The 15,878-nt window shown below is 40.8% G+C and overlaps 1 non-coding gene across 1 annotated transcript; it reads right to left on the reverse strand.

The window, feature by feature from the left end:
* Positions 1-426: 426 nt before the first annotated feature.
* LOC120593070 (5S ribosomal RNA) lies at positions 427-545 on the reverse strand. Its single transcript, XR_005650297.1, has one exon. It is a non-coding gene; the product is annotated as a 5S ribosomal RNA (ribosomal RNA).
* Between the last annotated feature and the right edge of the window lie 15,333 nt (positions 546-15,878).

Here is a 15,878-nt window from a genome sequence, read left to right on the forward strand (position 1 = left end):
TCTATTGTTACATCTGAGAAATATCACATCAGTTAGCCAACATCATAACTCTTAAAACTCTTCATCCTCCTATGTCCCTCTTCTAATACAAAAATTATTATAAATTCTTAAATTCATAAAATTCATAAAATTCCCAGGTTTTCTACAATGACCACATATTAATATTAATATAATTTATTCTATTTTAAATATATTACTTTTTATTTGAAATAATTAAGTATGTAACCATGCAGAAAAGATGCAACGGATGTCATATAGTCATGTACTCACCCTCATAATTAATAGTTGCCTTCATTTTGCCATATTTGCTCCAGATTTGTTTTTTTCTTTTTTCTTTTTTAAATTTTTTAGACAAAGCAACTCTTGGTTGACCTCACAGATTGCAAGGACCTTGTCAGCTTACAATCCCTTATTTTTTATTTTTTATGCCTATAGCACCTGGTCTTCCTAGGTGGTCTCCCATCCAAGTACTAACCCGGCCCGACCCTGCTTAGCTTCTGAGATCAGATGGGATCGGGCTTGTTCAGGGTAGCATGACTATAGACTGTTTTTTCTTAAAAGAAATTAAATGTAACACACATAGTTAAAGCCACCACCTTCTATTTTCTTGTCCTCTCTCCTTTTCCCCACCTATTTTACTGAAGAAAACACTATTTCAAATTCTGTGGGTACCATTCTCATGAATGCTTTGCTACTTTCACTCCAAGCAAATGTATCCACAACAAATTATGGCCAGGACAATTTCATGGTTATTTATTAGTTTTTATAATCAGAGGAGAAACAAGACTCATTTATCATGTTTTGAAGCCCTAATTTCATTTTTACCTATTTTTTCCAAGCAGATTTTGCTTTAATCCTGGTTTTTATGTATTTTTTTCATATGTTTCATTTTTTGTTTTTGTTTTCTGATGATTTTCCTATCCAGCTTTATTTCCTCCTTGCTAAAGTCTTATGTTGCTTTTGCCAGAAATGGTAGCTTTAAACCCTGTTCCCATGATCTGGCCTTTCTGAATCTTCAGCCTGTCTGCCTTAGGCACTACCCACTCCAAATCTCTGTCCTCTGCCCCCTAGTTAGGACAAACTACAGGACTTCTGTACCCAGATCCCTTGTCTGGTGCTCATCTGGTCTAAGTGGATGGATGTACATGCTGTTGTCAGACCTGACCTGTCTGCTCAGCATTCCAGCACCAGTAGATTGGTTTAATTCCCATCCTACCTTACCTGTTCTGCTTAGACCTTCCATGTTTGAAACCTAGCCCCTAGAGAGGACACATTAGGTGAAAGCTGAGACTGGGAGAGTGGAGGCTGGTGAGTATGGCAATAATCGATAATAGCTAACATTCTTCAGTAATATAATCAAAATGGTAAGACCTAAGGTATAACAAGTGTTCAAAATATGTTGTTAAAAATAATAATAGCAACTATGTATAGAGAACCTACTGTAGGTCAAGTGCTATGCTAGGTATTTTTTTTTTAATCTCATTTATTCTTAAAAAGAATCCCATATTTCATAGATAAGAAATCTGAGGCATAGAGAAGCAGTATGCTGCAATGGAAAAATTATGGGATTTAGAATAAGACTTGGGTTCAAACTCTGGCTTTACCACTTATAATATATACTGCCTTGTACCAGTTTCTTAACTTTTCTGAGCTTGGTACAAAATAGGTGTTCAGTAATGATAGCCATTGTTCCTGTAGAAGATCAAACTTCTTGCCTAAGTTTACACAGCTAGTGTACAGTAGAACTAGGAATTTAAACCCATTTTAAAGGGTTTAGACTTCCCAGTCTGAGAGGTCTGCTTCTCTCAAAGCTACCTTCTTTTTAGCGAAATATGAATGTTGTATGTTATTATATGAATGTTATTCCATTAAAAGAGGTATTATGGAATTTGGAAAGGGCACTAAACTTGAAATTAGAAGTCTTGGATCCTGTTCTCCATCAGAAATGAGCTGGGCAATTTTGGGCAATTCATTTCTTCTCTTTGTTTTCCCCTTGGTTTTCTCATTTCTAACATAAAGGGGTTGAACTAGATAACCTTGAGGTTCTCTCTATTCCACCTCCAGCATTCTGTACCTATGATCAAGAAACACAGCACCAAGTTGCCTTTCCAAAAAATATGAAGAAAGGCAATTGCATTGATATTTTAAAGGCTAGGTTAGGAGAGTAGGTAAAGCTACTATCAGTGAGCCACTTGTCCCAAATCTTTAACAACTGAAACCAGTTGAATTCCTTTTTTACTTTACAACTTGAGCTGGGAAGGGATCTGGGTCATAGAGAGTTTTAGAAGACAACAAAACCAGTTGCCCACACTCATAGTTTTCTTGGGTAACTTCTCTCTTTTTTCCTTTCCTTCCTTCTACCTTCCCCTGCCCCCCGCTTTTTTTAAATAAAAAGTGGACTAAGAATAGAAAATAGCTCATTATGGTAACTAAGTAAGAGATAGAGAGAGAAGGAAATGTATTTCTGCTCCAGGTTTCTTTTTCTTCCTTTCTTCTTAGTGGTTTACGATTTTATTTTCTAAAAATAGATATACTCAAGAGATCATGAAGTAAGTCCTGCACTCCTGTTTAGTGAATTTTAAATTCTTCTCTATCACTTTGTTGAAGTTAAAGGTAGGGAAAAGCTCCTTGAAGATTCTTTTGACCATTTTCGACCACTTTGGTAACCCTTTTTGGCCTTGGGATCATTTATTTGTACAGCATATTTATTTTATTTTATTTTATTTATTTTATTTTATTTTATTTTATTTTATTTTATTTTATTTTATTTTATTTTATTTTATTTTATTTTATTTTATTTTATTTATTATTTAATTTAATTTATTTTATTTTAATTAGTTTCAAGTATACATTACATTGGTTAGACATTTATATAGTTTATAAAACGATCTCCCTACTTGCTCTTTCTCTCCTCTGGCTCTCCATCTAGTCAATATATTAATGCTGACTGCATTCCTTATGCCATACTCCCTATCCCTGTGACCCTCTATCAACTACTGATCTGTACTTTTTTAACCTTTCAGCCCATTCTCTCAGTCCCCCAACTCCCCTCTTCTCTGGCCGTCACCAAATTGTTCTCTATATATGTGAGTCTGTTTTTGAGTAAGTTGTTCTTTTTTGTTCCTTAGATTCCATATATAGGTGAAATCATATGGTATTTATCTTTCTATGACTTATTTCACTTAGCATAATAACCTCTAGGTCCATCCATGTCATTGCAAGTAGTAGGATTTAATTGTTTAAATGGCTGTGTAATATTCCATTGTATACATGAACCATAACTACTTTATCCACTCATCTGTTGATGGGCATTTAGGTTGCTTTCATATCTTGGCTATTGTAAATTGTGCTACCATGAACATAGGCATGTTTTTATCAAGCTCCTACCATGTGCCAATCACTGTGGCAGGTTGTAGGGATAAATGAGGAAGAAAAAAACTCCCATGCCCATCTGTCATGGATTTACATGTCAACAACAAAATGAAACACAAAAGTAAATATGCAATTATGAAATCTGAGAGGTGCTATGAAGGAGCTATGAATACATCCCAGTTTTCACCATTTTAGCTCTGGCCGAGGAGGAACATTCGTCTACTCTGTCTCTACTTCTGCTCCTTGAGATTCTTCAGTTTGACTATGAATCATCATATCCCAAGATTATCCCCAGCTCATGTGACATCTATGTCATCAGTGAGGATCACAAGGCCCTCCTGGGCTTGTCCTGGCTTCCTGGGACTCTGCTGCCTGGCCTCATAACTTACCTTCCTTTACCAGAAATGTATTTCTTCTAGCTCTATATCCACTTGTCCAAATCCTGCTCATTTTCCTAGCCTCTGTTCAAGCTCCTTTATCCCCACCACAGACATTCCTGAATTTCTCCCTCCACCTCGGGTATCTGCTTGCCCTTCCCTGATATCTCATGGCATTTGTTTTAATGTGCTATTCAGAGGACTCATCCCCCTTTTTCTGGTGTGATATAGTTATTTGTACATCCATCCTAGGCCTTACCTACTTCTTTCCACCATGAATATTATTTATCTCTATCTCAAATGGAACGAGGCACAGTCAACACACAATAACATTTGTTGAATCAATGCCCCAATATAGTCCTACATACTTTTACAAAGTGTTAATATATATTATCTAAATTAATCCCCAGAAACCCCATATGAGAGAAACTATTATAATCCAATTTTACAGACAATGAAGTAATAATAGTTATTTACTGAGTGCTGACTTTCTGCTAGGCATTACGCTAAGAGCTTTCCTCATATTACATACCAATCTTTATCTACATTCAATTAAAAACAGTAGTCATCTGTTCTGAGCACTTATTCTGTGCTAGGCACTATTTCTATCCTTCTATGTCTATTAACTCATTTAATTTGCACAACTTTTATAAGATAGGTATTTTTATTATCCTCATCTTCCACATGAAGAAATTATAACATGTGGAGATTGAGAAACTTACCCAAGTCTCATAGCTGAATTCGGCTTCAAAACTAGGTCATGACTATCGAGAAAATCATTCACTTATGAGCATTTTCCTCCTTTCCTGGCTCAGCACTGCCAACACTGCTCAGCACTACTTCTGTGAGGTAGAAATATGACAACTTTACAGATGAGAAAACTGAGACCAAGAGAGATTAAGCAACTTGCCAATACTGTACAACTGACTAGGACAGAGCCAGGCCTGCAAAGCTCATGTTCTGAGCCACTTATTTGTGTGTCAGATATATGACAATGCTGGCCTAGGTATATACAACTCTTCTCAGCCATGTATGTTTTCTGATCCTTTAACATTTCTGTGTATATATTATGCTTAGGGCTGAACTCAGTATTTGTTGGATATGGTGGGGACTTGCAGAGACTAAGATACACTCCTTGCATCCGAGAGGCAAATAAAAAACAATTGAAATATCCTTCCTATCTATTCCCTCCTCTCCCTTATTTTTTAAGTATAGTAGTTAATGCTGCTTCTTTATTCATTTGCCATGGTAGAGGTCTTGAGGGGACAAGGGAGACAGGCAAAGAGTTAAGTCTGAGTGGTCAGCAAAAGTGAGGGGATGTGGATAGGTCCAGGAAGTGAGTGGGACTGGCCTTGTGATTTGGAGTCAGGAGCAGTGACTGGAGACTTCTGGTCCTGGAGAAAACAGCAGCTGGTCATGCCCAGTTTCATACTGTGGACTAGGATGGAGATGGGATGTAGAAGCAGCAGTCCAAGGCCTATGGGGAAAGGAGGTCAGCAACCAGGCTGGAGATACCTTGGTCCCTGAGAGCAACCTCTCTCTGTGACTAAGTGGACCCTGCCGCCCCCTTGCAGGCCATTCACTGCATGAGCACTGGACACAGACCAGGATGGGGTGGGAGTTCTGGCTTTGGCTCCCAACTTGGCCACTCACCATCAGATGATTGTGAACAAGTCACTTCCTCTTCCAACACTGCATTTCTACAGGGACTTGTTAAAATGGGTGTAAGACTTTTTACTGTGCTTGTGTGGCCTGGATTAGTTGTGATGTTCATGAGAGCACTTGGCTAACTGTGAGTGCTTGGTGCATGTGAGATGCTGAGGAGGAAGAAAAATCTAAGTTTTGCCTCCTCACGTCAGGATTATGCTGACAGAGGTCACATAAGATTGACTCACATGTAACTGACAGGAAAATGGGCATAGTTTTCCTGTTACCTAGTTTCCAGGCCTGGAACTAGTAAACCTACCGATGAGAATCAGCTGGCATTAGCAAGTTTTCAGTATGGGAGTGAGGTAAGAGTATAGAGTAGGATGGGGGACAAGCTGAGTCAGGAAAGAAGGGGGATGCTCATATGAAAAGGATCCATGCCTGCAGATTCACATAACTGAAGTGAAACCTGCTTCAGGTTCCAAGCTGATAAGTCAAATAGAGAGGCTGTCAGGAGACCCTGCTCTCTCAGTGTTGCATGGACTCGCCATGTTCCCCTGGGCACATCCCAGCTTCTCTCCCAGCCTTGGTGTCTCCATCTGTAAAACAAGAGACTGTGCACTTTCCGACAGCTTGAAAAGGCGTGGAGTTCTCATTCACGGGGAGTTTCCTAAGGATGGTATGAAAGAGATAGGAAAAGCAACCCCTCCCCACCTCCCCCCCCGCCAGTGTATGTCCCGGGTCCGGGCCCAAGCCTCTTAAATCAAGTCTAGACTCCACCAACGGGGCGGTAGTAGGCGTGAGCTAGAGCATTCGTGTTCGTGAGTGAGTGTGCGTGCGTGACAGTGGGCTTTTAATGAATCACTTTGCGTCTAGCAGGGCAGCACCTGCTCCTCAGCCTCCAAAGGCAGCGCGAGCAACACGATCATTCAAAAGCTGTGGCTTTCCATTCACGTCTATAATTAGCGTGTAGGCTGCAGTGGCCACTGGTGCTGCAAAGGATGGGCCTCGGGGCGGGGCCTAGTTCCCTAGCTCCTCCCCCTTCCCATTCGGCTCCAGCTCTCTGTCGCCCAGGAGTCACCCGCGCCTCGCCACCCGCCCCCCTTCCCCGCCCCAGGTCGGTGGCTTGGCTTTCAGCCGCAAGATTCCTGCAAATATTGCCTGGACACCAGGGCTCTCCTCACCCTCACTTTGAGATCACTGTAGCGTAGTAAATAAGCACCTTGGTGGCTGCGTTTACAAGGGGGCAGCTATATTTAGAGTGGCATCTCCCTGACCCCGCCCAGCTGCTCCGGTATCCCGTCCTCTCCCCTCCGGCTTGCCCCGTTTGCTCCTCGTCGCCCCTCCCAGCCACCTCCCCCTCTTTGTCGCATTACATAGTAATCTGAGATGCATTGGATGAGCTCCAGGGAACAGAATGTACTTGGCAGAAACGCGGGGCTTGATGTCTGCAAAATGTCGGAAACGCAGCCAAGAGCTGCTAACTGGGTCATTAACCTCCAAAAGCAAAGCGAGGACTGTAGGCCCGCTCTGCCTCCCTTCATCTCGCCAATATAAGTGCCTCAGTGTGAGGGGAAGAAAAAGCACAAGGTTGGCTGCTTTGATTTCTAGGCACCAAAGGCAGACCTGGCCCCTCCTTTTGGCCCGGGCCCTCAATCGCCACTGCTCTGGATCCCAGTGTTCAAGTTCCCTTTGAAAGCCCAGCAACCCCACGGAGCCACGCTAGCACCCCTGGAAAGACGTTACCCTGCAGTGCTTCCCTACCGCACAGCCTGGGGCCCATTTTGTCGGGTCTGGGAGGAAAAGAGGGAGTAGGAGAGAAAGGATTAAGGGAGAAGTTTCATAGACCCCACAACTAAAGTGAAGGGTTTTGCTACCCCTCTCCTTGATGTCTCCCCTCTTCCTTCCCTTCTGCTCTGCCTCCTTTTCCTCCTTCCCCTCTTCTTCCCCTCCCTTGTTTCCTTCTTTCTGAGAGCAGGCTGTCAGGTTAATGCATAAGAACATGTCCTGGCTCCAGGAGACTTGAGCTCTTGTCGCTTGCTGTGTGACCTTGGATGAGTCACCCATCTGTCTGCTCCTTAATTCCCTTATATGTCAGTTGTTCACAGTAATAACATTTTCTTGGTCTGTCTCACAAAATTGTGAGGCCCACATGTAAAAATCTCTTACAAACTACAAAGCTCTGCTTGGTGTCAGAGATATTCTCCGTGCCTTAACCTACACCCCTCTCAATGCCCCTGGGTCTAAGCTTCCTCTGGACTTGTGTGTACAACAATATAAGCTGTCTTACCATGAAGCTTCAAAGGTTTGAATATTCACAAGGGGATAGCCCCTAAAATCCACCTCCCTCAAGCTGTCTAGCCCTGTTGGATGGCTAAACAGACACTTCCCCCTAATGTCTAAACCCAGCTGAATGGAGAGAGAAAGTGCTTGGTATCGAAACTAGAAGAGGTTGTGCAGTTCTTCAAATAATGAGACTCCCTTACTTGGTGGAGGGAAGACAGTCAGCCTGGTGAGAACAGCAGCAGCCTGTGAGATGTGAGTCTGGACATCTGGGTAGTCTCAACCAAAGTCCAAGACAGGGAAAGCTGATTTGTGCAACCCCACTTATGAAAGGAGGACAGCTTATTTGTGGCGCCCACAAAATTAGAATCAAATCCAACAGGGGCATCACCACCCTTCCTGCCTCATCCCTTCCTGGACTCACCTACGCCTTCCACTGCACCACATCAGATCTATTCTGCTTCCTCATCGTGCCCCACAGAGGCCCCATGCTCCCCTGTCACCAGGACTTGGTCGAGGCTTTTTAAAAAATAACCTGGATTAAAAAAAAAAAAAAAAAACCTCATTGCCACAAATTGAAATCCTTTGAAATCCTCAAAATTCAGCTCAAATGCCAACTTCCCTCTCTAGCTGTGATATCTTTCTCCTGCAATTTTACCTTGGGACTGTTTTTATAATGTCTCAATATAACCAGCCAGCCTTGGGTTACGCCATCTTTGTGCTTATTATATCTCTATGGAGTGGAGATTTCTCTGTGGATAGGGGACCCTTTGTTGTTGATCTCAACCCTGAAGGCTAAGGCAACCAGATATGCTGGCTTGCCTTTACAGTTTATGCCTGTTGTCTTGGTATCATCATTAATAGCTCCCTCTTTCACCATGAAGTGTTCTGGTTTGGATGATAACATACATGGTCAGCCTACTGAGGGTCTCTATCCAAGTACTTAGCATATTAGTAGGGACTCAAAGTGAACTGCTTTGAAGAACATGTCAGAACTGATTCTTACTCAGTTCCTTGGGGGCTCTCAGCCCTTCCCTTTTCACCATCCCCCAGGCATGCAACCCTTTGTTCCTCTTCCTCTTCCCTGGGGAAGGACTACAAAAGGACCTAGTACCACTTTCTTTTTGACAGGCTTTTCCAGGATTTCAAAATGTTCTGAGCTAGCAAGAAGTTGCTTACCTTAACTCTTTTCCATCCTTAGTTCCTACATAGCAGGACAGCCGCTGGATGTTGGAAATGGGCATCGAACACCAGAGAAGATCAGCTGGTCTGTGGGATGAAGCCCTCATGTCCAAACCTCAGCTGGATTTTTGGATTTGCCCAATTTCTTTGACAGTCTAGCTCTTCAGAATTACTTTCATTTATACAGTTGCCTCAGGAAGAAGCCACCACTTAGAAAGCTGAGAGCTGCTTTGGTATGAAATATATTAACATTCTAGGTACAGCTCAGAGGTTAGGAAAGACAAGGTCTCTTGCCCTTTTGCATCATAATACAAAGTTTTCCCAAAAGTAAGCCAATTGGGGTGAGTGTTTGTTGACTTATTTTTAAATATATCAAGCATTGGGAAATAACAGCAGGCAAGATGCCTGGCCTTGTGAATGGAGCACAGCATCAGAAAGCCTGGGTCTTCTTTCTCCTTCTCCTATGACTCACTGCTTTCTGGAGGATGAATCATATGCCCTTTCTCGGCATTGGGTCTCACTTCCTTCATCTCCCCTATAAAATGGGCGTATTTACCATTCCTACCACACAGGAGGAGGCTGAGGCTTTAAGAGGCCTTGGTAATTACACAAAAAAATATTATTAAAAGTAAAAATGTGCTATAAGTGTGTTTTTGACGCAGTAGAAAGGCACACATGGGCGGTATGCGAGGCCATTTTATGTCGCTGCTTTAGTTTCTGGGACACATCAATTCACTGAGAACCACCTCTTAGAAACTGGAAATGGGCAAGAGAATCAGTCTCAAGGCAGGTGGAAATGAGTCTGGTTTGTCTGAGTGGGAGCAAAAGTCATATGAACAATTGGGAAGGGAACAGAGAGACAGAAATAAAGAGCAAACAAGGTTACTCTATGGAGGGCTTTTTTGCCAGGCTAGGACATTTCCCTCCCTCCCGAGGGCCATGGGCTATCAATGGAGGTGACTGAACATGGGCATGTCACAATCTACAAGTGTGTTTCAGTGAGACGTCTATTAGAGGGAGAGGCAGACTCTGGAGCTAGCGTCTGTCACATGCCAGTTTGGCCTTAAGTAAACGGCGGCTCCCCTCCATCTGAACCTCAGTCTCCATCTCTGTAAAATAAATGGCTAAGATGACCTCGAATAGCTCTGACACACTGTGATTCTACAGTGAAGACCCTGAAAGAACACCTTGCATGTGTGTGTATGTGTGTGTGTATGCATACACGCACAAGCTTAGGTGAGGGCAAGGGTGGGAATTGGGTGCCTATTCTGTTAGATTAAACTAAGTCCAACAGCCTTGGTTTTTTGGGAGTAAGCCTGACCAGTCTCAAGATCTCAGCCAGGTCGGAAGGACTCCCTCTGCATCCAAAGCACAGAGATCTTTCTTTAGGCCTAGAAACAGTACATCTGCCCTTTAAGACCGTTCAGCCACCTCTGTCTAGACTTGTCTGCTCTCTACTTCCTAGTCTCTCTGAGACAGATGATATTTGAGGAGACTGCATTGAATTTTATGATAACCAGCTGTTCCTCAAGATGCTTCAGATCTCTCCCTATCCTGTATTAGGTTTCTAGGAAGCCTTCTACCAACCAGGACTACGTGGCTTGGGGCTTCAGAACTTTGCCTTAGAAGTACAACTTGATAGTATGTATGCCTGGTATTTACCAAGGTGTGCTATAAGGTTGATATATGGAAGGTTCTTTATTATGAAGGTACTATCAGGATATTGTCTGTTAAGTTATTTAGTAGCTCTTACATAGAAATTCACATAAAAAATCTCTCAGTGAACTCATAGTAAAAAAGAAAATATCATGAAAAAACTTCTTTTGGTCATTCTGGTGTTTGCAATAGTTCCCTTAGGTTCAGGGATAATTGCATTTATGCTCTTGTTTTAGAGTTGGGTTTAAAGATACTTATCCTCTTTATTGTAAGTGTCCTCAAATATTTTTTTCAAGTACATTTATATAAATAAATAAACAAACAAATAAGGGTTCAGTTGGACCCAAATCAGTACATGAAGTAGAGAAATAAGTCCACATATGACTGAAGCCCTCCTAACTTTTGAAGCAAAAGATCCAAATTTTAGAGCATCATGGGTGAAAGCAGCTTTCACTCAAACGATTTACTTAGCGTTCCTATATTTGAATTGCAGTTTTTTTGTGAGAAAGCTTGAAGGGGCTGCAATGATCTCTAAGCAGCGCAAAGACCTAGTGATAATTGGAAAAAGAAAATCTAAATCGTCTGGTAGGGTTATGGGATTGGCAAGTGAGGAGAGTATATGGTGAAAGTTACATTTAGCCTATAGGGACACGATAATCCAGATTTATTCTACCCATTACTGTGTGGCCTCAGGATCTTTGTCTCAGCATTTATCAAATGATAGGGGAGAGCAGTTGAGCTCTGAGGTTTCTTTTAGTGCTTGTGTTCTATTAACCTAAAAGTCAGAGTCTACAGGAGTTGACTGATCAGACTCCACCAATCTACTCTGGAGTCCATGAACCAGCTCAGAAACTAATGTTGTCTCTCTCACCTGTAGCCCGCACACCGTGCCCCCACTGCTGCTGGCTAAAAGGCATGTATGGATGGGAGCGATGTGGCTGGAAGTTTCTGAAGAACATGTGTGTTAAGTAAATAATGACTGAATCAATGGACAGCTACCCTTAACATGTCCTACATGAATTCCCTAAAGAAAATTTAAGTTATAATTCTAAAATGTTAGAACTACATAGACTCAATATGAAATGTGAAATGAATCTAATAGATTGCGTGGTTCAACTCCCTCACTTGATAGATGAGGAAACTAAGGCTTAAAGAGACTTGCCCAAGGGACTTGGCCCAAGACAAAAAAGCCAAATCTCAGAGTCAGAGAGGTAGAGCCCACATCTGCACTGTTCCTTGGTGCTCAATTTTGCTACTAGCTGGAGCTCCGTCTCTGGGTTGCAATGGATAAAGCTTTTGCTAGGCAACCCTGTTGCTAAGCTTTGATTACATCATTCTTGGGCTCAAAAACCTTTGTTGATTTCTGCTACCCATTCCTAGTTCAAGGTTCATTTTGTGTCATTATTATAGCTCTTCTCATGATATCTGCTACCACGTTTTGTAAATTTATGAATTCCCTTGTGGACAGTGAGGTAGGGAGCGGTAGACAGGTAATCGTCCTTAAGCCGATTTGACTTATTTCTGACACACACCTAACCTGATTAACCTTTTCCTGATTTCTCAGTTCTCAGACACTTTTCTGTGCAATTGTCTGAATGTCACATATCTTAGCTCATTTCCTATCCATTGAGGATCAGCCTTTTTTTTTTTTTCTTGGTAGTAGGAAGAGAGGTAGAGCTGGAAAACAGGGTCTTCCGTAGAGTTTAACTGGATTATGAACAGAATTCTGTAAGGCAAGACAAGAAGAACCAGGTCAGCATAGAACGCTCAGATAACACTAAGCCAGCCCTCTGGTGAAGGAGGTTGAGATTGTCCTCCCAGAGTTTCCCAGCTCCGTCCCCAATTCTGCTCCAAGAGCGCCCTCTGCTGGATTGGACCCAGAGGTCTCAAACATCTTTGAAGTGGGGTCATAGGGAACTCTGAAAGGATGAAAAGGAAGATGGAGTTTCCTGGAGAGATGGGTTTCTCCTCAGGGAAACTCTAAGTTGCTCTTACTTAAACACACACACACACACACACACACACACACACACACACCCAGGACCCACTGTATGAGGTTCTCTTGCCTTTCCATTTCTCATTTCCTCAATTTCAATTTCGTTCTTCTGTCTCATCTTGCTGATTAGTATCTGGGGAAGGAATTTACCTTGGTAATTCAACCTAAAAGATCATCTTGAGATAGAAAAATAGGATTTAAAGATGGAAAATGGAGTCTAGTGAAATGGGTGCAGAATTATAAATTCGACCTTCTTCTGGAGGCCTAATGGCTAGGTTAGAAAAAAACAATTTCTTGGAATAATGCAATTTCTAATTTGATATTTTATTGCTCTTTATATTAAAAACTTTCAGCAGCCATTCATTGCCTACTAAATTAAGTCAACGTTTTTTCCCTTAGCATTCAAGGTATATTTGTAAATTCATCATGCATTATTTTATTTGCATTTCATTTATCAAAACTAAGAACATGCATATTTTAAACAAGATCTTTATTTTGATCTAGTTTTTAAGAAATGAAATGTACGGAAATTTTTAAAAGTCTATTTGAATATCAAAGTCATACATTTCACATTAAAAATTAGGCTCAGCAAATACTTAATCTGCGTATAATTCTGAAGAAGGCAGAAGACCCTGCTTAAATAATTAACTTTTAAACAGAAGCAGCAATTGACAGATCGAATCCTATCTTTGGCATTGAGGTTAGTCCTAACATGTTCTTTAGGAGGGAAAACAAGGTTGAAACTTATTTGACTTGAAAAAGTTTTAGGGGTTGATAATATTTGAAGTGCCGTGTAGATGACGGGAGAGGCAGTGGGTAGGGATATACTTATTGAATAAACAGAGGCAGTAATATGATAGCTGCTGAAATTATGCCAAAAAAATTGAAGATTAAAGCTGGATGAAACCTTAGAGAAGACTTTACCCTCTTCTGGCCCAACTGGGAAAATGAGACCTAGAAAGAAAATTTTTTTCAAAAATTCACAGGCAGTTATTAGAGGAGCCCATTTGGAATCTGGGTCATTTAATTCTCTATCCAGAGCTCTCACCACTCCCAACACTACCTTCTACAATGGCATGAAAAAGGACTCACAGGTAAAAGACCCTAACGTGCCTTTGGAAACTGCTGCCCCAATCCTAATGAAATTAAAAAGAGCTTGCTAACTCAGGCTCTGTCCCATGTCACTAAATCTTTAGAGACTGAGAAACGAAACGGGGCATTTAGATCCTTTCCTCAGGCTGACCCTTCATTCTGTTTACACATGGGCTGGCCAGATGTTAGAGAAATAAACATTTGCAGCTGTTATGTTGGGCGTGGGGGGAGGTTAGGGTGGAGTCCATGAGGTTCCCAGGTTTTGATCCAACACAACAGAACACATTTGATTTTTACTGCTAGCTTAGAGTTCACTGCCTTTCGCTATTCCCCATAAAGCTTGAAGTTTGCCATTTCATGTCGAAACCTACACTGATTGATGAGAAGGGTTTCGATAGGTAACTCGAGCCTATCACCACAGTGGTGCATGTGACCAAGGCACCTGCTCTACTGACTGCTGTATTATAACTTTGGGGGCTGCTCTCTCCTCATCCCCTGCATTTCCTGATGCAAGGTCCAGGGTTCTCCCTAGAGGCAAGGCCAGGAAGGGTATATTGTGAGAGACAGTGTATTTCAATGAGCAGAACGTGAGTTCGGGGGTTATGTAAGACCCAGTTTTAATCCTGGCCCAGCCACTCACTGGTCATATGATTGTGAATCAGTTGCTTATCTCTGAGCTTTGTTATCCTTAGTTTTCCTTAAAATAGGAATACTAATACTTATTTTTCAAAGTGAAAGGATATAGTGCCATAATGTATTTGACATTTATAGTATTCAAGAGTGTCCAATAAATTACAGCTATTATTATTATTTCTTGAGGGTTTTTTCTTTTTTCTGGAGCTTGTATGAATGATGTAGATAGTAATTTGTGACACTCTAGGGGAGAACATTAGGCCTCTTGCCCTAATACTGTTCCTTAAGGGCTCAAAAAATGTGATGACTTATTGTTATTGTCAATAATAGTCTATTTTATTTATATGTGTTTAAAATTTTTCAAAGCCCTCTTCTATTCTATTGTGAAAAATTTTAAATCTGTAGCAAAGATGAAATAATTTTATAACAGCCATTTATCTACTTCTTAAATTCTACCATTAACACATTACTGACCTTGCTTTATCATTGATCTATTCATTTATCCAGTCCTTCATCCATCAACCTATATTTTTATGTATTTCAAAGTAATTTGCAGCCATCAATATACTTACCCTAAACATCTACAACATGAATATCATTAGCTAGAGTTCAATATTTGTTTACTATTTTTTCCTTTAGCATACATTTATATACAAAGAAATGCAGTCTTAATTATAAATTCACCAAGTTTTGACAAATGCACGACTCTGTGTATCCCAAACCTCTATTAGCATACATAGCACGTTAGCATCACCCTACAAAGTTCTCTCATGTTTCCTCTCCATCACTCCCTATCTTCCTCAGCTAGAGAGAAACCTTGTTCTTATTTTTTCACCGTAGATTAGTTTATCTGTTCTAAAAATTAATATAAATGGAATAATATAGCATGTACTTGCCTATATAAGTATGCCTTCACTCATATATTTTTGACATTCGTTCTTATAACTGTATGCATTGGCAAAAAGCTGTCTCTAGTGAGTGGTACACATGCCCCCTTGAGAATACTGAATTAGTAACAACAATAAGCTTGTGTGTGTACAGAAAAAAAGTCTCAATGAATAATCACCAAAACATGTATAGCTTTTACCTCTGAAATATTTAATTAGGGCAAGAGGAAGAAATGGGAAATTTTTATTCTTGAATATACACTTCTATATTGTTTGAATGTTTTACCATATACGGACATTTTAAATATAGAAAACAAATAAAATATTTTAAAAACAAAATAAAAAAACAAATAAACTAAACTTCTTGTGGAGTAGGAAGAAGGCTGAGAGTCTCATGCTGCCTGAGCCAAGGAGCATGTCTCTTGGCTTCCCTGAGCACTCTCTGTGCTACTGGATAAACAGAGCCTGGAAACCGAGTGGGGATCGCAAGCTCTGAATGAGAATAATACTTAGAGAAAAAGAGCACCAGAAGCATAAAATAAGGGCAGGTTTCAATAGGAAAAAGGCACAAAGAATAATTAAGATGGTTGAAAGAAAGAATCCTGAAAGAAGACTAATAGAATAGCCCAGTGAGAAGAGCCATAGAATGCTACAGCCATAGATATGTAGAGTCTTAAGGGACATTTATCGTGACACCCTTATTTTGAAAAGTACAAAATAAGACCCTACTTAAGAAAATGACATGTAATCTCA

This window comes from Pteropus medius, unplaced genomic scaffold, assembly GCF_902729225.1.
Source record: "Pteropus medius unplaced genomic scaffold, Ma_sr-lr_union100, whole genome shotgun sequence".
NCBI lineage: Eukaryota > Metazoa > Chordata > Mammalia > Chiroptera > Pteropodidae > Pteropus > Pteropus medius.